Genomic DNA, 25,591 nt, shown 5'->3' with positions numbered 1-25,591 from the left:
TTTTTTTTTTTTTTTTTTTTTTTTTTTTTTTGTCTTCACTTCTCATCCTACCAGCTACAACTCCATTTTTCTTACTTCCTTCTAGCCAGGCTTCTTTAAATAATTGTCCCTGATGGCTTCTTCCTGTTTTTCCCTCCTCCTTTAAGTCCATTCTTGTCAGGCATTTGCTCACACCATTTACCAAAAGTACTTTTATCTAAGTCACTAATTACTTTTCATCTCTAAATCCATCAGCAAATTCTTAATCCCTATCCTACTTGATCCCTGAGCAGCCTTTGACAGTGTTGATTACTATTTCCTCCTTCCATTTTTAACCTTAGAGTGTCACCCTTGGCAATCTCCTTTGCAGTTGATCCACTTAGACCCACTCTTTCTAAGTTGGAGTACCCAGGAGTCAGTCCTTGGCCCTCTCTGTTTTCCCTTCCTCTGTAGTGGTCTTATTATCAGCTCTATGTTAACAGCTTTCAGCTCTCCATTGCCACTTCTGGTCATTCTTCTGAACCCTAGACTCATATGGCCAATTATGTACTCAGCATCCCTACCTGGATATTTAATGCACATCTCAAACTATGCTATACATCTGATAGTCTTCCCCAAACCTGCTGTGGTATACCACATTTCAGTAGGAATGAACTCCATTCTCCCAGCTGCCTAGCCTTAAAAAAAAAAAAAAAAAAAAAGCATAAAACAACCATAAAAACTCTTTTTTTTTTTTAATAGCCTGCATTTAACCCACTGGGAAATGATAATGTTTATGCCTTCAGAATACATCCAGAGTTTGACTACTTCTTACTTCGGCTAACACCACCATGGTCTCAACTACCATCATCTCTTGTTTGGAGTATTTCACTAGTGTCATACCAGTTTTCTGCTTCTATCCTGGGCCCCCTTACAATTTACCATCTACATAATTACAGCAGCCATCCTAGAATATGCTTGATATGCTACTACTTTAAGGCCCCTCTGTCTGGATTGTTTTTCTCACAGAAAACCTTTTGGCTTGTGTCCATCACCTCCTTTGCCTTTGCTTAGATGTTACTTTCTTCATCAGGTATATTAGTTTCTTAGGGCTGCTGTAGCAAATTGGTATAAACTGAGGGGCTTAGCACAACAGAAATTTATTCTCTCAGTTCTGCAATTCAGAAATCTGAAATCAATGTGTTGATAGGCTGCCATAACAAAATACCATAGCATAGCTGGTTTATAAACAACAACAACAACAAAAATATTTATCTCAGTTCTGGAGGCTGAGAAGTCTGAGATCAAGGCAAGGACAGATTCCTTATCTGGTGAGGAGGGCCTGCTTCCTGGTTCATAGATCACTATCATCTTCTTACTGTGGCCCCACAGGGCAGAACAGGTGAGAGAGTTCTCTGGAATGTTCTTTATAAGGGTACTAATCCCATTAATGAGGTTCCACCCTCATGACTTAATGACCTTCCAAAGTCCCACTTCCAAATACTGGGGATTAGGCTTCAAAGTATGAATTTTGGTGGGGGGCTTTAGGGGGAACACAAACATTCAATCTGTAGCAATAGGGTTGTTTCCTTCTAAAGACTCTAAGGTAGAATCCATTTACACCTCTCTTCCAGATTCTGGTGTCACTCCTTGGCTAGTAGCTGCATATCTCCAGTCTCTTATCACCATCTTCATATGGCCTTCATCTTTGTGTGAGTCTGCCCAACTCTCCCTCTGCCTTTCTCTTATAAGGTCATCTGTCATTGGATTAAGTGCCCACCCTAAATCCAGGATGATCCCATCTCAAGATCTATAACTTAATTATTTCTGCAAAGATCCTGTTTCCCAATAAGGTCACCATCATATGTTCCAGGTAGACATATGTTAGGGGGAAGGTGAAACACTAATCAACCTACCACCTCACATGGCCTGTCCTGACCATTTGTTTAAAAACTATAGTATCCATTTACCCTTTCTACTTTTTAAATTAAGTCAATAATCTCTAATGCAAAATCTTTGGGGCTAGATGTGTTTTGGAATTTAGGCTTTTTTTTTTTTTTTTTTTTGCATTTTAGGAAGATTAGATGGTACATATTATATATAATATACTAGCCTTAGTAGAGTTTGGGCATCACATCATTATTAAACACATGAGCATTTCTGAGGAGAAATATATGGCTATTGCATGATGAGATAGAAAAAAATATATATATATACACACACACACACACATATATGTAACTTTACATCAGTTCAGGTCAAATTTTGACCTGATTATTTGATTTGACCTGATTATTTGATTTGACCTGATTATTTGATATGACCTTGATTATTCTGTGCCAAGAAGCTTAAAGAAAAACTTGGCATCTTTTTGTTTTTTACTTGTTCACTGTGTTGTCTATCCTTTATAATTTGTCTTCCATCTATCTGACACTGGATAAGGGCAGTGTCTTTGTCTGTTTTACTCCTGATGTATCCCAATCTGTTAGACTATCATCAGCATAGATGCTTAATATTTGAATGAACGCCTCCTAATATTGCTTGTTTCAGGAATGTTCCTCTGGAAATTAGGGCCAGAGATATAAGAGGGAACAAACAAACAAACAAACAAAAAAGACTCCAAAAGTAATAGAAGGGAAAATGCTTAACTTACCTTTTGGATTTGCTGTTGCATCTCATTTTATATATGCCAGATTTGGTAAATGAACATTTATGAATTAAATAATAGAATTATATAAACAGTTGTACTCATTAAGAACACCTTCATAGGGCGCCTGAGTGGCTCAGTGGGTTAAGCCGCTGTCTTTGGCTCAGGTCATGATCCCAGGGTCCTGGGATGGAGTCCCGCATCGGGCTCTCTGCTCAGCAGGGAGCCTGCTTCCTCCTCTCTCTCTCTCTCTGCCTGCTTCTCTGCCTACTTGTGATCTCTCTCTGTCAAATAAATAAATAAAATCTTTTAAAAAAAAAGAACACCTTTATGGTGACAGATTTTATACATGAGAACAATATTTGGTTCTTTTTTACTTAAGGTTTAATAGCTTTTGGGAAATAATTCAGGAAACAAACTGTGGCCTTCTTGGATTTACAGTGATACCAGGACACATGATATTCCCTCTATATTTATGTTGGACATCTGAATTTCAAATTCTTTATTTGCTACTTACTTTCATAATCAACACTATTTCTTTCTCTGTGTCTTTGTGGGAGAATTCTTAATAAAACTGCAAAAGTATTCAAACATTGTAGAGGACTTTATTTTATATTTTTATTTTTTAGGAGGAGTAAGAGAGAAAGCATGCCAGCAAGCTCCAGGGAGAGGCAGAAGGAGAGCAGAGATAGCATCCTAAGTGGGCTCCACACCCAGCATGTAGCCTGACCCAGGGCCTTACTTATCTCATGATCCTGAGATCATGACCTGAGCCAAAATCAAGAGTTGGACATTTAACTGACTGAGCCACCTAGGTGCCCCTAGAGAACTTTAAAAATAGGTTTTAGTTAGTGCTTATAGGTAGGTTAAATTTTTCCTTTTTTCTTTTCTCTTTTCTTTTCTCTTCTCTTCTTTCCCCTTTCCCTTTCCTTTAATAGTATGTCCATGAAACAATTATTTAAGCATGCACCGTCACACATAATAATTAACTTGCTATGGGATATCTTTGTATATTGTAAATATTTGGTTAAGACCTAAGGTACCAATTGAAGAGACTATTTTTATCAGTCTTTCCAGTAGAATAGCCATATTCTCCTGATGCCAGACTTCACCATAATGATTTGAACAACATATGCAAATGTAAAAGCCATATTAATTTTTTCCTGTGCATCGCATCTGGAAGACTTTTAAAAGACGAGTGCTTCTAAATGTTGATAATAAATCAAATTGATAAACAGTTGACTGTATTTCAAAGGTAAGCCTCAGCTGAACTTCACCGGTTCATTTCCCCTTTTCTATTATCGTTTCATTTCTTTTGAGTCTTTAAAAAGTTCTCCACCTCCTCTCCCTTCCTTTTACAGGTAAGCAAACACATACACCTGCCAACCAAATAGACGATAGACAAATACACAAACTATTTTTAACTAGACCTCTACTGTAGTTACTAAACTATACCTCTCTGTCTTCAGTTAGTTCCAAAACCCTGATCCTGTAGCTTATATAAAGAGCTTCCAGTTATAAATCTGCTCTTTGCCTAGGCCTTATGCAGACTGATTTCCACTGCTAATATTATTTTGGCAATGTCAAGGAAAAGGTTGCTAATTGTAACACTAGAAGTTTGCTCCATACATCTTTCTGTCTAGCAGCTCAACACTGAGCACTATAAGTGTCTAATTAATTGAACTTGATTTAGATCTTGGTTAATCTTCTGATCAGTGTCATCAACATTTAACTAAATACTAAAAGATTGCTTCCTGAGCGTCTATGATTACTGTTATATAGACTGATTAATATCTTTATTAATAGGCTACCATATACATTCCTCAAATGTACCCTTGCCATTTATTTCTGGGGCTTAAGTTGAAAGAGCAGAAAGACTTCCACTTTCATCTGTTCACATATATTTTGAGCACCTTTCGTTGTTGTGGATGTGGGCATGGTGCCGGGGTGGGGGTGGGGGATACATATGATATCTCACATGGAGCTTGCATTTTAATAGAATGTAACAGAAGGGAGATAGACAATTAACAAAACTACACAAGCATGAGATTGTATCAGGGGGTGATCAGTATTAAGGAAATATAATGGGGTCATGGGTCAGAGAGGGATCTTTAGATAGGATTGTCAGGGTGGCCCTCTTAGAGGATGTAATATCTGACCTGACCCCTACATGATGGAAAGAAACCAGCTATGTGAAGATCATGGGGAAAAGTCCCTAGAAGAGAAAATTGCAAGACTAAGACTGAAAGTTTTTGAGGAGGAAAAAGAATGTGAGGGAGTCTGGAATGTTGTGAACAAGGACAAAAAAGCCATGAGACGATGCAGTGAAAGAGTAAGCAGTGTCTGGGTAATAGAGGGTTAGGCAGCCTTAGAAGTTTGGGTTAGATCCTTAGTATAGTGGGAAGTCATTAGAAGATTTAAAAAGTAAGGCAGTGACATGAGCTGATTCATGTTTTTGAAAAGATCACTCTGGCTTTGTGTGGAGAATAGAAGAAAAGGAGCAGCCCCCCCCCCCCCCCCCCCCGCAAAAGGCTTGTCTATTTGTAGTTTGAAATGTAACATGTTAGAAAGCACAATGACCTGCTTTTGTATGTACCACTCATTGAGATTTAGCCCTTAGCACTTGGGCTATCACTTGGTAAGCATTCAATAAATATAACTAATGGTCTATAAATGCAGCACAGAATTAGCTTTTTTTTTTTTCTTTCTTTAAAGGATATGTGCCCAGAACAAATGCATAACCATATCACTTTTAAATGAATTTAAATGTGACGTCTCTCAGATTATAGACTCACCTTTGTAAGGAAGCACATGAAAATAAATTTAAATGGTTATTATAATGGATTTTCATTCAATCCCTCAAATACTTGAGTGCTTAGTGTGTGCTACATACTCTGCCAAAGTAAATCAGATATGAACATTTCCTTCAAGAAGCTTGTATTAAAATTCAAAGACTTTAAAAAAAAACACGTGTTTTTATGACTCTGATAAAATTTGCTTTTATCAGTATTAACAATCTAATTACATAGTCACACACAAATTTTTTTTTAAAGATTGAGAGAGAGAGGGGTAGGGAAGCAGTAGAGGGAGGAGAGAGAGAGAAAAAAACCCAAGCAGACTCTGGGCTAAGCAGAGAGCCCCACAGACAAGTTGATCTATGACCCTGTGATCACGACTAGAGCCCAAACTAAGAGTCTGACACTCAACTGACTGTGCACCACCCAGGTGCCCCACAAAAATTTGTTTTGAATTACGTTTAAAGACATGCATTTCATGTTGCTGTAGTACTTCTTTGACAAGTTCAGTTCTTTCTTTTTTCTTTTTTTTTTTTTTTAAGATTTTATTTATTTATTTGACAGAGATCACAAGTAGGCAGAGAGGCAGGCAGAGAGAGAGAGAGAGAGGAGGAAGCAGGCTCCCTGCTGAGCAGAAAACCCAATTCAGGACTCGATCCCAGGTCCTGGAGATCATGACCTGAGCCGAAGGCAGAGGCTTAACCTACTGAGCCACCCAGGCGCCCAACATGTTCAGTTCTAAGTGGGAACCAAAGCAGTTCTGTCTTTTCCTCAATTTACTTGATCTCCTCTATTTTGTTTTGTAAGAAAATGTGACAATATCAATTTTTATGTTCCTATATTTAACTTCTTTGCAGTCATTTTTCTACATAATTTTTATGTTTAAAATTATAAAATACTTAAAGGGATGATCTCAGAAGCAATTTTGCTATATGCTGCCATATTGCCATTTTCTTTTTTCATTGTCATTTTTTATATTGAATGTATTATCCCCTATACAAGTTTATATATATATATATGTATATCCCCTATACAAGTATATATATATATATATATATATATATATATATATATACCCTATATAAGTATATATATATATATATATATATATATATCTCCTTCTTGTATCACTTTCAACTTTTATTCACGTAGTCTATTTTTTAAGACTTATTTATTTGTGAGCACAGGGCACAAGGGCTAAAGGAGAGGGAGATTGAGTTTTAAGCAGACTCCAGGCTGAGTGCAGAGCTGGACAACCCAGGGCTCTAAGATCATGACCTGAGTTGAAACCAAGACTTGGACACTCAACTGACTATGCCACCCAGGAGCCCCTCACTCATGTAGTTTTGATTGGTAAATTTGTTTTACTTTATTGAATAATTATTTTTCACATTTACATCTATTTTTCAAGCAGTTTGAGATTTGCATGGGTTTCATTTATAACTAAGAATAGTTATTTACATTTTGTTCTGTTATTTCAACATCAAGCAATTTATACTTTCATATTATGATGGTGATTTTGTTTCATTATTTTATCTCCCAAGCAGTTAGAGAATAATTTTTATTATACTGAATAGAATGTGTTTAACATAACTTCATATATTACAAATACACCCTGTTGCCTTTTCACACAAATACTTTTGACTGAGTAATAGACATTTCCCCGCAAAACCCTTAAAGACAGTGCTTAAGTGGTTCATAGTATTTAGTAACACAGATGCAGAATCTGAGGTAAGCATGCTTTTGGTTTCAAGCATAGATAACTGGAGGGATTGTTCTTCTATCTTGAAATTTATAAATGTGCAGTATGGTACTACTCTCAGTTTCATTTTTGGGGGGAATTGAGCATTTTAATCTATATACTTGGGTCCTTCTGAAGTTTGGAGAGAGGTGATTTTATAGATGTTTTTTCTCTTTTTTATGGCTCTCCTTGAATTTCTGTTAAAAGTAGGTTTCCTCTGAAAAAATAATGAATACTGCTTTTCTGAAAATAAATAAATTGAAAAATTTTTTAAATAAAATAAAAGATAAAAAAAAAAGTAGGTTTGCTCTTATACCCTTTCTGAGACTCTAATTAATCCTTTACATCATTGTTTACTGCTGTTTTTCCTAGGAGTTCTGGGAGAATTTCTTGAGTTCATCTTGAGTTGGTCTTCTAGTTCACGTCTTTGATTTTCTGTAGTACCCAATCTGCTAATCACTTTATCCATTATGACTTTAAATTTGAAAAGCACCATTTTTATTCCAAACAATTAGTTCTGATATATATGGTTACATTTCTAATACTGTTTGCTTTAATTTCTATGATGGAGCATTCTATTAAATCTTATTTTAGCTGTGAATGAAAATGTATTTATTTCTCAATCTCTTGATATAAATGCTTCATATGCATCCTGTAGCCCTGACCCAGCAGGCTATCCCTTTGCAGTTTCTTACATTGCAGAATCTTCTCCGACATCTGACTTCTGTCAGTAAGTTTGGTCAAAGATTGGAGTGTTATCTGCTCACATTGTTTTCTATTATTTCCCAAAATATGGAAGATAGGTACAGAGTTAGTGCTCAGAAATGGAATTTCTTATTCTAAATGGTCTCTCTGTACATTGCCAGACTTGCTGTAATGTTTATAGTATGATGAATATCCCATACCACAGACAAGATGCTATAGTGCCTGGCATTTCTATCATATTGACAATGGCACTTCAGTGCATGTTGTCAAGCCCCTGCCAGGCTTTTGCTTGTTCTAGCCACTGGCATTTGAAATGGTCTTTGGTACTTCCTTGAATAGATGCTTGCTAGTGGAACCAGTGAGCCACAGTGAAAAATAACTTATCTGTACAGAGTCTAGTTGGTTCGTGTTCTGTCTATTCTCATCTCCAGCCTTTTTGAATGAACAGATTTTTGTGGAGATCAACCAAAGCCTACTCCGCTTATTTCTCAGGCAAAATAATTTTACTCAGAAGTAGCTCAGAAGATTTACCCTCATTGTCTTCTTTAGCCTCGTTCCTCCAATCTTGAAAAGCTTTGTTGTTTCTGGCTTAGGAATGGCACCGTTTCTTGCTTTGGGGCCCACATCATATGTAAGGTTTCTTTAATTTTTATATACCAGTATTCATTTTTAATGGGCATATGGAACAGAGGAGAGTAGACACCTGTGCACATATATAAACATCTGGAAGTCTCAATTTGAATTAATTTTAGAAATATAAACACTCATTTTCAAATTTAAAAATCTGTCAAGAGGCGTAGCAATCCAATATGATATGTTTGCATTAAAATTACCATAGAATCCAATTAAGATATTGAAGTAATATGGTAAAGTCTAGGAAATATTGCCTCTTAATACTCAGAAATAGTTCCATAAAGCTTAGCAGTATTATGTTATTTTTTTTTCTTCTGGACTTAAATGATAATACTTAAATGATAACAAGTGCAAACAAGTGGTGATGTTTATGAATATATTGATTCTATGTTACCTCCTGTTCTTCAAAGTATAATTTCAGGCAGGAGTCAGTGATGCTGTAGGCACAGTAAGTGAAGACTACACATTTACAGAACTTGGTGGTGAAGGTAGTGCATCCAAATGAATTGTTTAGGAACTTGGCTGATTTCATTTTGTCCATCAGGACTTTATACTATTGGCTGAATTTTAAAATTGTAGTAGGAGGGTTTTTTCCCTTTTATGCATTGTGGGTAAAAAAAAGTATATTTTAGCTCCTATTTCACAGAGCCAAGTTTTTTTTTTTTTTTTAATTGTTACTTTATTATTACATTAGCTCCCTGGATTTAAATTCAAAAGCATGATATTATAAAATAATACCAATCAGACTGATATTTGAAGGACCAGTTGAAGCTGGACCAAAAAAAAAAGTAGAATCAGAAAGTAGAAAGATGAAATAGGAGATTGTTCAATTGTCATAGTGAAGTAGAATGCTGTTATCAGTGAGTGCCCCCGTCTTTGTTCAAATAGCAGACTTTGACTCCATTCCTTGTTGATTAGATACCTTCCCTCTTTGCTACCTTGAGTGTTGCTTATCTGTAGCTTTTATTATACCAAAGTTGTCAGTTTACATTAAGAGAAAAGAATGGATTTTGTTCTTTTCAAATGAGATCCAAAGAGAGAAGCTGACATTTGAAAAATCTGAATTAGTGACCCCTATCATTTGTGGCATTTTTTATTGAGTTTACCAACCTTGCCCTGAGCATTTGTATTCTGTGCTTATGTTCCATTGTCTACCAGTAACCAGCATAAATATGTAATTATATGGTTTGTTTTATTGTAATAGATTTCAAAATACTCTATTATTATGGTGCTGTTTGAATTGTGTTTACTATATCAACATAAACATATAAATTGAGTCAAATTATTTGCTTGGTTAACTGCAAACCACAAGTTATTATGTGTTGTCAGTTTCAAAATGTTGCATGACAATAAAAGCATTTGATTCCCTTTGTTCAGACTTGAACCTCAAAAACTTTGTAATTATTTCCTGTAGTATCTTAGGCACAACTTTTGGAGAAGCAGTAGACATATACCGTAGCACCATTCAAGGGCCTCACATAACTATTTCAGCATGCTTTATAATTCCCACAGCGGCTAAATTATATTTTTTGTAGTTGTTAGTTTCTGTTAAATTCCAAAGTTATTTTTCCCCTTCACCTAAACCTCTGACTTGTGCAACATTCACAAAAACAACTTTACAATTAGAAAATTTCAGGTATTTTTATTTAAAAAAGTTAGCATTCCTCATGTTGCTTCTCTACTTTGAGTTTTCATTAGGTAATACAATCGTACTTTAAACTGCTCTTAGTCTATTAGGCAACTAAATTGTTTATAAACCTTGCTATTTTGAAATCTTTTTTAAACTGCTTCTCCTCAGGGTTTTAAATAAAGACACACTAAAGGCTGTGGGATTTATCTAGCTTCCTTAGCCATCTGATTCTACCACCTGCCTTTCGTTTCCTGCTGACCACCATTGTCTGCCCTGTGTGTGCCTTTCTCTTCATTCCCCATCTTTGCTTCTCTGCCTCTAGTGAATGAAAAGGGCAAATTTAAATTCAGATCCAACATTCGGAGCCAGAAGACAGAGAATATTTCATTTTATAATCCATGCATTAAAAAAACATTGCATTAATAATTGACAAGACATGACTGAATTACCTTGCATTTCCATGAAAGAAGAAAAGAAGGCACTCATGAATTCAATTTATTATTTTAATTGTTTTTTTTTCCTGATTTTACAATTCTCTTCTTCTTGTATACCTGTAGTTAACGAAGAACAACATCTATGTGATTATGTGAGAAATCTCTGTCACATGGGTAAAAGGACATTCTTCATAATGCTAAAGCAACTGTGAAAGGAACCTCCTTTCAGTTTATTGCAAATGCAACAGCAAGTCTCTCTGGGGACTGGCAGCTCAGGTGTGGGTGTGTGATATATTCGCTTTAGTGTTTCTGAAAAGAAATGAATAGGGAGAAGTTCACTATAGCATTCTCCATATGAGCCCAAGCCACAATTTCATACTGCATATGAGCTAGAGATCATGAATGTCCTTGAGATATTATATCATTACTTTCTAGAACATGGTCTGTTACAAGACAATAATACTAACATTTTATTGTAGTATAATAAAACAGAAGATGAATATAGGAACAAGAGAATATTTTTTTCTTTTATACTAGATATTCTTAGTTGAAAATATAATCCATTTACAATGTGGGGTAGGGTAAATTTATAATGAAGAATCTTATAAATCACTCATTCATTGAGTAGTAGTAGTTGATGAGCTCCTATTACATGGCTCCAGGGGATACCAAAATAAACACAGTTATCATCCAAGATAAGTTCAAAATCTATTGTCAAAGACATATTTCATTAGCATGAAAATGGCTATATGAGGGACGCCTAGGGGGCTTAGTCAGTTAAGCCGCTTCCTTCAGCTCAGGTCATGATCTCAGGATCCTGGGATTGCAGACTCCTTGCTCAGTGGGGAGCCTGCTTCTCTCTCTGCCTGTTTATATATTTCTCTCTCTGACAAATAAATAAATAAATAAAAAGAAAATGGCTACATGAAACTAGTATTTTCATTGAGGAAGCTGAAGAAGTAACTATTAAGATAGGGCTTTGAAGAGAAAAAGCATAGTTTTATGTAGAAAGAATATTTCAGAATGAAGACATGTTGTGAATAAAAACAGAGAAATGTGGAAGAGTACAGTGGTTAAGGGAATAATGAAATGCCCATTGTGACTAAACGTAATTTGCCTGGGAAGCAATGGCTAAGAAAAGACCAAAGTGGTGAAGACCAAATTCTTTATATGCCACCACATCCTTGCTAGAAATTACATATCAGATGGTATTTGTTTATGTATCATTTCAGCAGCTTATAGGTAACTATATATTAACTAAGTCCTGCTTTATCTTAATTTTGTGAACAACAATTACTAAGTAAATATAAGAGAACCAAAGATTGTATCTTTAATATATTTACATATAGAAATCAACCACTTGGAGAATTCAGTTATTCAAAAGTATTTTCTAGGTCCTTTGACTTTTGTCTGGCTGCATGCTCTAAGACCAGAGCTCAGCCAGGTCATGCCCTGTGAATCAGGCCATGGGCATCCTCATGGCCATCTTCCATAAGTACTCAGGCAGGGGAGTCGACAAGAACAGGCTGTGATCCAGGAAAAGCTCACCATTGGCCCAAAGCTGCAGGATGTTGACATTGCAAAGCTGATGGAAGACCTGGATGGGAGCAAGGACCAGGTGGTAAACTTCCAGGAATATGTCACCTTCCCTGGGGGCCTTGGCTTTGATCTACAATGATGCCCTCAGTGCTGAAAATAAATCAGGAAGGTGGAGACAGCCACTATTTGGCTTGCTTAAGTCAAATATAGTGGTGGGTAATTGTTTAATAAATACCTTTTTTGGGGTCCAAAAAAAAGTATTTTCTGATCATTACTTACCTGATACTATCTCCTGGAGATACTATTTTTCTGTTAAATAAAAAAATAAGAATTTTTTCTGTTATCATAAAAGAATGTCTCTCTCAAATATTAAACTGCAGGGCAATACCAGTAAATGGAAACTAAAAGTATTATAAATTAATTCCATGATACCACCAATTGAATTAATTTTATAATGTAATATTTCACTTATTGGAATAAAAATTTAGTAATGTTAATCATTCCTAATAAAATTAAGAGTAAAATATTTTTGACATATTAAGATATACACTCAAGGTATAAAGATACTAGATACATACAAAGGGCAAGAACTAACCTAGGACTCCTGTTATTACTATTAATAAGAAAAATTGCTTTCTAATTTTTTTTAAGGAAATGATATATGAAAGAGAAGTGAATAATATATATAGGAAGAGAGGAGATAAAAGCACGATTATTTGTATGTAACATAATTTTTCGTACTAACTCCCAAGGCATATGCATAGGTGGCTCAAAAAGAACAACAGAATGAAAATTCAAAACCATTGCTATGTTCCTGCCATCTTTATGTTAAAAAAAAAAAAATTCTAAACACAATAAAAAAGTTAACAATTTGGAAATAAGCTTAGCAAGATATGTATAGGTTCTTTAAATAAAATGTTAAACACTAATTTTATATATTTAATTTTGATAAAAATGTCAGTAGTTTTTTAGAAGCTTCAGGACCAAAAAAAACCCCACCAAATTGTACTATTAAAGAAAATACAAAGGGTAAAGAAAATATTGACGAAACTATAAAACTAGTTCAACCTGGTGCATTTGCAAGACACCAGCAAATAAAATGTTATGTAACTGTCAAAAGAACAGTCAACTAACAGAATTTAATAAATTACCTGAAATTGGATGCTATTATCGATCAAAAGGACAAAGGTAGAATTACAATTGGTTATTTTGGAATTATTTTGGAATTGGGATATTAACTCCTAGTTTTCTAAAATAATTTCAGATTCTTTAAGGTGTTAATTATTTTTTAATCTACAAGAAATAGGGGCACCTGGGTGGCTCGGAGGGTTAAGCCTGTGCCTTCAGCTCAGGTCACAATCTCAGTCCTGGGATTGAGCCCCACTTTGAGCTCTCTGCTCAGCAGGGATCCTGCTTCCCCCTCTCTCTCTGCCTGCCTCTCTGCCTACTTGTGACCTCTCTCTCTATCAAATAAATCTTTTTAAAAAATCTACAAGAAATAGAAACTAAAATAAATATATATTTGCCTACAAAACTAGTAAATAAATGCAGCACTGTTGTTGCTAGGATAAATGAAAGCATGCACATTTCAAGAAGGTAACCATCAGTTGGTTTTCTATAGTTAAAAGTCTGTTTCTTGGTATGTCTTTCCCTTTTTTTCCCCTTCGCTTGTCTGTTTTGCTTTTTAAATTTTTAAAATTCTGCATGTAAGTAAAGTCATAAGGTATTTATTTTTCTCTGACTGACTCATTTCACTTAAAATTACACTTTCTAGCTTCATCCCTGTTGCAAATGGCAAGATTTTATTCTTTTTGATTGCTGAATAATACACACACAGACACACACACATACATACCACATCTTCTTTATCAACTCATCTATCAAGCAACACTTGGATTGCTGCCATAATTTGACTGTTTTGGGGTAAATACCCAGTAGTGCAATTACGGAATCTTAAGGTAGTTCTATTTTTAACTTTTTTTTTTTTTTTTTAAGATTTTCTTTTGAAGTTATCTCTACACCCAGTATGGGGCTTGGACTCAACAACCCCAGGATCAAGAGTTTTATGCCTACTGACTGAGCCAGTCAGGTGCCCCTATTTTTGCTTTTTGAAGTACCTCCACACTTTTTTCCATATTGGCTGCACCAATTTACACTCCTATGAAGAATGCATGAGAATTCCTATTTTTCCACATCCTCTCCAACACTTAATGTTTTTTGTGGTTTTGATTTTAACCATTCTAACAGGTGTGAGGTGATATCTCATTGTGGTTCTGATTTACATTTCTCTGATGATGAGTGATATTGAGCATCATTTCATGTGTCTGCTTTATCATCTATACATCTTCTATTCACATATTCTCCTCATTTTTTAATTAAATTATTTCTTTTGGGGGGGGATGTTGAGTTACATAATTCTTTGTATATTTTAGATACTAACCCTTTATCAGAGATGTCATTTACAAATATATTCATTCCCCCATTCAGTAGGTTGCCTTTTCATTTTACTGTTTCCCTCCCAGCAGAACCTTTTAATTTTGATGAAATACCAGTAGTTTATTTTTGCTTTTTTTACTTGGTCTCAGGAAACCTATCTAGAAAAAAGATTGCTGTGGTCAATGTCAGAGAAATTACTACCAATGCTCTCTTCTGGGATTTTTATAGTGTCATCTTGCACATTTACACCCTTAGTCCCATTTGTGTTTATCTTTGTGTATGCTGTAAGCCAGTGGTCCAGTTCCATTCTTTTGCATGCAGCTGCCCAGTTCTCCCAACACCATTGGTTGAAGAGATTGTCTTTGCCATTGCACATTCTTGCCTCCTTTGTTTTTGTTTTGTTTTCTTTTATTTAAAGATTTTATTTGTCAGAGAAAGAGAGAGAGAGAGAGGAAGAATGAGTGAGGGAAAGCACAACCAGGGGGAGTGGCAGGCAGAGGGAGAAGCAGCCTCCTGGCTGAGCAACGAGCCCAATGCAGGACTGGACCCCAGGCTCCTGGGATCATGACCTGAGCCAAAGGCAGATTGTTAATGAACTGAACAACCCAGGTGTCCCTTGCCTCCTTTGTTAAAGTTTAATTGACTGTATAATTGTGGCTTTTTCCTGGGCTTTCTATTCTATTCTGTTTATCTTATGCATCTATTTTTGTGCCAGTGCCATACTGTTTTTATTATTACAACTTTATATTGTAACTTGAAACCTGAAATTCTGATACCGCCAACTTAGTTTTTCTTTTTCAAGATTGTTTTGGTTATTCTGAGTCTCCTGTGGATCCATACAAATTTTAGGATTTTTTGTTCTAGTTCTGTAAAAAATGTTGGTATTTTGATAAGAATTCCATTTAATCTGTAGATTGCTTTGGGTAATATGAACATTTTAACATTTATTTTTCCAATCCATTAACAGGGAATATCTTTCTAAATGTTTGTACCATCTTTAATATTTTTAATCAGTGTTTTATAGTTTTTAGAGTACAGGTCTGCCACTTCCTTTGTTGAGTTTATTCCTAGGTATTTTATTATCTTTGGTGTGATTATAAATATGATTGCTTTCTTACTTTCTCTTGTTTCATTATTAGCATATAAAAATGCAATTAATTTCTTATATTGATTTTGTATCCTGCAAACTTACTAAATTCATTTATCAAATCTAGTAGTTTTTTGGGGAGAGACTTCAGAGTTTGTGTGTGTGTGTGTGTGTGTGTGTGAGAGATACACAGATCATCTGCAAATAGTGAAAGATTTACTTTTTCCTTACCAATTTGGATGCTTTTTGTTTCTTCATCTTGTCTAAAAGCTGTGGTTAGGACACTCAGTACTATGTTAAATAAAAGTGGTGATAGTGGACATCAACTGTGTTAGGAGAAATACTAATTTTGTCACCATTGAGTATGATGTTAGCTGTGGCTCTTTCACATATGCCCTTTATTATGTTGAGGTATGTTTCCTCTAATCCTAAATTGTTAGAGGGTTTTTATGATGAAAGGATGTTATATTTTGTCAAATGCTTTTTCTGCATCTATTGAAATGATCATATGCCTTTTGTCCCTTCTTTTATTGATGTGATGTATCACATTGATTGACTTGAGAATATTGAATCAACCTTGCATCTCACAAATAAATCCTACTTGATCATGGTGAATGATTTTTTAATGTGTTATTGTGTTCCATTTGCTAGTATTTTGTTGAGGATTCTTGCATCTATGTTCATCAGAGTTGTTGGCCTGTAGTTTCTTCTACTTTTTTTTTTTTTTTTTTTTGTATTGTCTTTATCTGCTTTTGGTGTCAAAGTAATGTTGGCTTTGTAGAATGAAGCTTATAACACCTTTTGCTGTATTTCAATGATTCTGGGCCATTGTGTTTTCATTTTTATTTGTCACCCTGTATTTTTTAATTTCCTCTTTGTTTTCTTGGTTGATACATTAATTGTTTAGTAACATGATATTGAACTTCTTGTGATTAATTTCTAGTTTCATACCACTGTGGTCAGAAAAGATGCATAGTATGACTTTGATCTGTTTGAATTTGTTGAGACTTGTTTTGTGGCCTGGTATGTGAACTGTTCTAGGAAAGGTCCTATGTGCACTAGGAAAGAATGTTGTTTCAGGATGGAATGTTCTGACTCTATCTGTTAGATCCATCTGGTACAATATGCTGTTCAAAGCCACTGTCTCTATGTTATTTTCTGTTTAATGATGCATCCTTGATGTAGGTTGGGTGTTGTCATCCCCTACTATTATTGTATTACTATTGATTGTTTCTTATATACTTGTTACTTACTGCTCTATATATTTGGATGCTCCCATGTTCAGTAAAAAATATTTGTAGTTGTTATATCTTGTTGTTGGATTTTACCATTTATGATTATGTAGTGTCCTTTTTTGTCCCTTGGTACAGCCTTTTTCTAAAAGTCTATTTTGTCCAATATACATATTGCTACTCCAGCTTCCTTTTTACTCCATTTGCATGATACATGTTTCTTCATCTCGTCACTTTTAATCTGCATGGGTCTTTAGGGTTGAAATGAGTCTTTTTTAGACAGCACATAGATGGGTCTTGTGTTTTGTTTTGTTTTTTATCCTTTCTGCCAGAATATGTCTTTTTATTGGAGCATTTTGTCCATTTATAGTCAAAGAAGTTATTAATTCTGTGTATTTATTGCCAATTTTTACTTGTTTTATGTTTTTGTAGTTCCTTTCTGTTCTTTTCTTTTCTCGTTCTCTTATGATTAGTTGGTTTTCTTTAGCAAAATACTTGGATTCCTTACTCTTTATTTTTTGCATATCTATTACTGTTTTTTGATTTGTGGTTGCCATTTAGTTCTTTTATGACATCTTATGTGTATAGCAGCATACATAAGGTTGGTGGTTGCTTAATTTTGAAACCATTCTTTACTCTTCTCCCTTTCACATTTCAGATATTTGATATCATATTTTATTTTCTTTTATTTTATGCTTCTCTTGACTTTTTTTTTCAGATGTATTTAATTTTCTTGCTTTTGTACTTCTTTTTTTCTTACTCCCCCCCCCCACACACTCATAAAGTACCCCTTACATTTCTTGTAGGGCTGGTTTAGGAGTCGTGATTTTTTTTTTTTTTAAATAATATTTCTTTATTTGTTAGAGAAAGCATGTGCACAGACAGTAGAGTGGCAGGCAGAGGGAGAAGCAGGCTCCCCACTGAGCAAAGAGCTGGATGTGGGACTTGATTCCAGGACCTTGGGATCGTGACCTAAGTCAAAGACAGATGCTTAACCAACTAGCCACTCAGGCATCCATGGACATGAATTCTTCTAACTTTTGTTTAGTAAACTTTTGATCTCTCCTTCTATTCTGAATGATAGCCTTGCTGGATAGAGTATTCTTGGCTGCAGATTTTTTCCATGTAGCACTTAGAATATGTCATGCCACTTCATTCTGGCCTGCAATGTTTCTGCTGAAAAATTGGCAGATAGCCTAAAGGGATTTCCTTTGTATGTAACTCCCCCCTCAATCCCCGGCACCCTTCAAAATTCTTTATCCCTACTTATTGCCATTTCAATTGCTATGTTTCTTGGTGTGGACCTCCTTTGGTTGAATTTGTTAGGGGATCTCTGTGCCTCCTAAATCTGGATCTCTCTTTCCCTTCCCGGGAAGTTTTCAGCTGTTATTTCTTCAAATGCACTTCTGCACCCCCCCCCCCCTTTCTATCTCTTTTCCTACTGGTATCCCTATAATGCAGATGTTATTATGCTTGATGGTGTTGCTAAGTTTTCTAAGTCTTGTCTCATTATGCAGTATTTGTCTCTCACCTATTCAGCCTGTTTGCCTTACATTACTCAATCCTCTAGATCACACTGACACATTCCTTTACTTTCTGTAGCCTACTATTTATTCCATCTATTGTATTTTTAATTTCACTTATTGAATTCTTCATCTTTGATATGTTATTTTTTATCTCTTTGTTAAGGGTCTCACTGATGTCCTCTACTCTTTTCTCAAGTCCCTTGAGTATCTTTATGATTATCACTTTAAATTCTCTATCAGTCATATTACTTATTTCTGTTTTGCTTATATCTCCTGCTATGATTTTGTCCTGTTCTTTCATTTGGGACATATACCTCTGTCTCCTTATTTTGTCTACCTCTCTGTATGTTTCTCTGTGTTAGGAAAGTCATCTACATATCTTTCTCTTGAAAGTATTGGCTTTATAAAGAAGAGATCCTTAATGCCCTCCAGTGCAATATCCACTGTTCACTAGAACCCTGTTCAGCAGCTTCAAGTAGTCTCCTCCTTGTGTTGCTTGCACCCAGCTGTTGTGTCTGAATTACTTTTCTTTTCAGTCTAGTCTTCTGCAATTCTTTGCCTGTTGAGCTCTGTGCTTGCTGTCTGTGTTAGTGGTACCCAGACGGGCCAGCTCTGGTGGGGAGGGGGCTTACCTAAGGGGTAGCTGGGGACAGGGCAGCAGTTTTAGCAAAATTTGCATTGAACTTCTGGTTTTAGGCCATATTCCCCAAAACTGGGACATGGTGGAGCTGGGGGTATGTTGTATTTGTGCTGAGCTCAGGACCCAGGCCAGCAGACTTGGAGAAAATGAGTCCTTAGGAGAATTTATTGGCATGGTGTTATGCTAGCAGGGTAGGTAGCAAGTGTCTCTGCAGCATTGACTCCCACAGGTGGCCCTGTGTTTATGCTGCAGGCCGGGGGAGGAAAATGGCATATGTCAACTCTTTTATTCCCAGAGAAGTCCCCCAATATGCTCCAAAATCCATGCAACAGATTTCTCTTTTGTTGCCTCAAGCATTGTGCAAACTGCCACTTCTATGTTCTCTCACCATGGGCATGGGTTGCTGTCTCTTTAAGGGCAGGAACCAAGCTATCACTTGCCCTCCAGGCTCCTGTAGTGCTGAGCCATCTGACTTATAAAGCTCCAACTTCCAAGTCTACAGAGTTACACAAACTCATGGTATTCAGCCCTTCTGGTTTTCAAAGCCAAACACTATAGAGATTTGTCTTCCCCATGTGGGCTCTCTGGTATGAGGAACCATTTCTCTGCCTTCTCTGCACCTGCAGCTCCATACCAGCGGGAGCTCCCCACCACATTTTCTGCCCTTCCCAACCTCCAGTGTACCTTCTCTACATTTAGTTGTAGAGCTTGTTCGGCCAGTCTTCAGATTACTCTTTAATTTATTTACATAGATGTGAGTGATACCTAGTTGTAAACATGGGATAGTGTGAGCTCAGGGTCTTCATACTCTGCCATCTCTCCAACCTCCTGCTCATTTATCATATTTTTTAAGAAAACAAAAAATTATAAAACCCAATACTGGCAGAAGTATGTGAGCATATTTTGCTGATAAAGTATAACCAGAACAATCTTTTTCCTAGAAGCTTGTAAACCATAAATTTAATTCATATTGATGACCTACAAATCTTGTACTTTTTGTCTCAATAATTTCACTTCTGGAGATCTTAATATAACTTTCCTAAGGTATTGTGAAACTTTATGAGTATATGCTCATTATTATTGTTAGAAAAAATAGAGGTAATGGATAATTAGGTCAGAATTCACTCACTTTTTACTTTTTGGAATACTATTTAATTATTAAATTGGCTAAAAAATAAATACACACCTATACACATGTACATACTATACACACAAATAATCACATATATATATATATGATTATGTAACTATAAACATCAGAATTGAAATAGAGTATGTACCCTATGCTTACATTTACATGAAATATTGTGTGGAAGAAAAAGACTAGGAGGAGATAAATTAGAAGTATTACTTCTTAGGTACTCAATATGCTGTTGAAGGGTATTTCTGCTTTTTTTTTCTGAAATTTTGTAGTCTGGTTATATTCTAATTTTTAGATAAATTTAATAAATTAAATGTATTTAGTATTTATTAGATAATTAATAATAATTACCTAAATTTTAGATAAATTTAATAAAGAAAAGGAATAAATGGAGGGAGAGAAGGAGGGAGGAAGAAAGAATTGTGTTTTATTCCAGTAAATATAATCTTTATTGGATTAAGTGAATTTAAGATGCTATACTAATGAATAGTTTGAAGAAGGCAAAGAGGGTAGTCTGTGATAACTTTGCTCTAAAAAGTAAGATCAAAATTGGTCCCTTTATTTTCTCATGAAAAAGGATAGTTCTGCTTCTATATATTTTTTTTCCCTCTTTGTATTTTTAATAAAGAAATATGTCTGTGTGTAGCAGCAGAGCTCTAACATTAAAAATACGCAGGCATCAGGAATATCAAAGAACTATATGGGAAAAAAAAATACAATGACTTGGCTATTATTCCAAATCATCTGTTTCATTTAGTTTGTGGCACTTTCTGGAATTTGTAAGTCTAGTTAGTAATCTACCCTAGCTTTCTACTTCTAAGTGTATCCTCCAAATGAGTTTAGCTTTTATCAGAGCTCCCCAGATCTATAGACTTTAAGTCCATATGACTTAGGACTAAAAACATGTTTATAATTTGGAGTAAAATAAGATTATGTACTCAAAATTTAATATGTGTTTTCACTTACGAGTATCCCTTAGTATCTTAACGCATCAAAATTACAGGTTTGCTTAACACATGGGCACAACCCACGACTGCTTCTGAAAATTGCTTTGTGAATTTTACAGGAGGGAAGTAGATTTTGTGATATCTAGAAGGGAAATATGTCACACATGATTATCTTTAAAGCAAATGATAATTCCTGCCTTGTTTCATTGTAGAGTAGGTTAGAGAAAATGTATCCATAAAATACCCAGAATGGATCCTGGCTTGTTTTAAGTGCTCCCAACCTAATAGTATCTACTAATATAATTATTACATAAAAGAAAAGGGAAGTTCAATTAAAGTATGTTGAAACAGAACATTTGAATTCAGACTTAAAAATAATAAAAAAGGGAAGAATCTCATGATTAAACATCTACATAAGAGAGTAACAGGCATATGGGAATCAAGTGAATATAATGTTAGGTTGGATTAATACTAAATATCTATATTAAATATAGATATTATGGAAATATCTATATTAAGGAAAATACTAGAGAGACTTGTCTGGACTTTCCAAGTAGTTTTTGTAAACTTAAATGATACTTACCTGCCAGTTAATAAGTTAGATTTAGAAATACTGTGGTCAACTCCAAACTTATTATTCTTATTCTGGTATGTTGACAGATGCCCCAGAGTGGGGCAACATTGGTGGCAATTGATCAAAAAGACATTTTAGGTGAAAAATATTAAACAAATAAAACAAAACAAAAACGCAAAAGAAAACAAAAACTTGTATGGAAATAAGAAAGTTGGAGAGCAAGTGGATGGGATAGAATGGAGAATGCTACCAAATGGATAAAGAAATAGTCTTACCTCTATCTAACTTTGATTGCAAAACTGAGACTAACAGAAATTATAGGTTGGCAGGTATGCATAATATAAAAACTATTTCTAGTTGTTCATGTTCCCCAAAAAGGAATACATTTACTAAAAAGGTAAATCCCTATTGTAGAATATGAAAGCAAATACTTCATATCTTCTCTGCAGGGATGTTTTATACTAGCCTTCTGCTAAAACTGCACAGCTGGGCTAGGCCCTTCCACCCTTAATTCTAACTCTAAATTCTAGTACTCTAAAACAGTGGTTATTAGCCAAAAAAAAGTCAGGAAATACTCCATAATTTGTTTGGTAGGCATCAACAAAAATGATTGTTTCCTTAAACTTCTTTAAGAATTTAATAGTAATAACTCAATAATCTGTAGTGTTCTAAAGTTTTTTAAATACTTGTTTGCATATTATCTCATTTAATCTACCTTTTGAAATTCATTAATTTCAATTTTTATTTCCAGACTTTCTTTTTTACTTCTTCCAATTTATCTGTTTATAACTTTACCAAAATTTGAGATGAAAATACACAATGTTCACATTTTGGCATTGATTTTAGAATCTTGCTGACATTTTGACTGATTTTTCTTTCCCTAGAATACAGTGGGAGCTCTTTTATTCAATTTTTCCACTGAGGGCATTTGTTGACTTATTGGGAAAGTCATTTTAAGTGAGAAATCTTTAAAAATGATGCATATATACCTAAATTTTATATCTATGTATCAGTCTATCTATATGAATCAGTGAATATTTATTTATTAATATTTGGGGCCCATTGATTGGATTTCCACATATCCTATCTTCCTTGCAATAGTCACATTCAAATCATTTGCAGTTTTGTTAATTTCATAGTGAGACGTAACGCAAGAAAATTTTGAAGCAATCAGAATGAAAAATGCTTCTGGATCCCCCCTCCTTGTTTTCCCTAACCACTACTGAGTATCAGAATACTTCAATTGCAAATAGCCAAACAACTCTTTCTTTGGCTTACATAAATTTCCTTCTCTCTATCCATCTTTTCTTTCTTCTCTTCATTCGTTCCTTCTTTCCTTTGTCTTATTGAATAAGAAGTCTAGAGGTAAGTGATGGGTGAAATTAGAATAGTCAGATTCTCTCTTAACTTCTCCTGGACTTGCCCCTGTAATCAGTCGCAATTGGGTGTCACAGGTCCCAACATTAGGATCATGTTCTGGAGACATCTTCCCTATGACGAAAGCAAATTTTTCTCACTTGCAACCAGTTTATGAACCATATGTCCCATTGGCCAGAATGGTGCCAGATGATTATATCAATTTGCTAGTATTTTAGCTGACTCCGACCCTATGAAGTCTCAGAATGAAGAATGGTGCTGGGTTAGCAAAGCAGCAGTATCTGTCGATCCTTTCTGAGTTTTTCTAAAGGTCTTGACCTAATTTTCATAGAGTCGACTACTTCTTCTTCTTTTTTTTTTTTTTTTTTTAAAGATTTATTTGACAGACAGAGATCCCAAGGAGGGGCGGGGGGGGGGTGGGGGGGAGAAGCAGGCTCGCCGCAGAGCAGAGAGCTGGATGCGGGGCTTGATCCCAGGACCCCGGGATCATGACCTGAGCCAAAGGCAGAGGCTTTAACTCACTGAGCCACCCAGGTGCCCCAAGTTGACTACTTCTTTTTGTACTCATCTTTTATTAGTATTTGTAGAAATTAAGTTGCATAATTACAATATTATATACAGTGGCAAATAAGTGTTTTGAGAATAATATAAGTTGATTTTGACATACATCTCACTGATAAGATCAGAAGTGCATGGATATATTACAAAATTACTACTAGCTGGAAGGATGCAGTATTTCCTGAAAATTAATTGAACATATTTTAGAGGGAAATTTATAGGTAACCCAGGAATGGGATTAAGTGGCGCCTGGCTAAAAAAGTTTAAAAAGTTAAAATGATCATTGCTAGAGTAATTTTTCATCATCATCATCACATAATTTTATACACACACACACACACACACACACACATATATATTTAATGTTTAATATGTATAGAGAGATGCTTAATACCCCTTTGAGCCTATAGGGAGTATAATGTATAGTTTTTTTAAATGTATAACTTACAATCCTTAATTTAAATCTAGTCTTTCAGAGCAATGTAAAATAGATAATTCCATTTATCTATGAGCTTCTCAAGGCTCTTGCCTGGATCTTATTTGACTTGTATCTCTAATAAGCAGCATGTATCCAGTACATGAAAAGCTCTCATTTCAAGTTGCATTGAATGATAATGATGATGATGATGAACAAAATCTTAGAATATCATATTGGATGATATGGTACCAACTTAGTAAGAAACTCAAATAATTTATTCTTATCAATTTCATGTTTATAAGTTCTCTCTATGTTTGAGTGACACAGTTACTTTGGTTTAACATTCTAGGATTTGGTATTGTTTACTAGGTAAGTAAATGCTAAAGCCCACCCATTTCCTCTATAATCAAATGTTCCTGCACCTTACTAACAATCCTAGATTATTTGGCTAATTGCAGAGAAGGACTACTAATGTCAAAGACAGCAAGAATGTACTCTTAATCGAATATATAATAATAAAAGTAATAGTCTGTAAATATTTAAGTGGGAGAAAATGTTGCATACTTTTTTTGTTAGAGACCAGAAAACTTGTGCCATTTCCTTTTACAAATGAAAGAGCTTCCTATTTCTGTTAACAGCTGGAGCTGCTGTTACTTTTATTTTGTTGTTCCCATACTCTTTATAGCTTGAGGCAATAATTCACTCAATTTATGTGAAATAGTTGTATCACCAGTTTTGCTGCTCTATGTATGTTCATGGGGTTTGGTGAAGTTCTAATTATTAAGTTCTATTATTACCTTATGTGGAATAAAGGTGGTTTTAGTTTTAAATTGTCTAAATTCAGGGTATGTCACATATATAACATTAAATCTTTTGTCCATGTTCCATTTATTTAAGTCTTTTACATTCTAATTTATTGTTTTGTCTGATATTGATTTGGAAATTTTCAACAGCTTGAGCAGAAAATCTGCATCTGGGAAAACATAAGAAATTGACTGAAATGTCTGATACCGAGCCTGAATGGATCTCTATTGTATTACATCCCAAGAATGTAGAAGAAGCAGCTGATAGTTGAGATGGAGCATATAAGGAATGTTTCTTAAAATGTGGTTACTGGAGCTGACAAATCAGTGTTATCTGGAGTGTTTATTATAAAGCAAAAAATCTGTGTCTACCCCCCAGAGATTTAATTTATTATAACTGAGGTGTGCCTGGATATTTACTTTTGTGCATAATTTGATCTTAAGCATCCTAAAGGTTTGAAAAACAGATCAATTCTCCATTTCCCACCACTTATCATATTAAATACCTAGGAAGTAGCATTAGATTTGTGCCCATTGAAATACCCTCATTTATAGTTTAAAACTATGATATGGTCAGAAGGATACTTCTGAATGTTGTACAAATAGCTGACTTAGTGCATTATATATCACTCAAAGCTCTTTGCATACAAATGTATATAAGAAGTTATTTTAGAACTACTGACATGGGGGTGCCTGGGTGGCTAGGTTGGTTAAGCATTTACCTTTGGCTCAGGTCATAATCCCAGTATCCTGTGATCAAGCCCCATGTT

The 25,591-nt window shown here is 35.0% G+C and overlaps 1 protein-coding gene across 2 annotated transcripts in view; it reads left to right on the top strand.

Annotated features, from left to right (window-relative positions):
• The window catches only part of NAALADL2 (N-acetylated alpha-linked acidic dipeptidase like 2), a 1,087,900-nt gene that overhangs the window by 197,589 nt on the left and 864,720 nt on the right, over positions 1 to 25,591 (top strand). The gene's annotated exons all lie outside the window — the stretch shown is intronic.

The sequence above is a fragment of the Mustela nigripes genome, chromosome 2 (assembly GCF_022355385.1).
Source record: "Mustela nigripes isolate SB6536 chromosome 2, MUSNIG.SB6536, whole genome shotgun sequence".
Lineage (NCBI taxonomy): Eukaryota > Metazoa > Chordata > Mammalia > Carnivora > Mustelidae > Mustela > Mustela nigripes.
The sequence above is the reverse complement of the archived record's forward strand: the minus strand, read 5'-3'. Positions and strand labels throughout refer to the sequence as shown.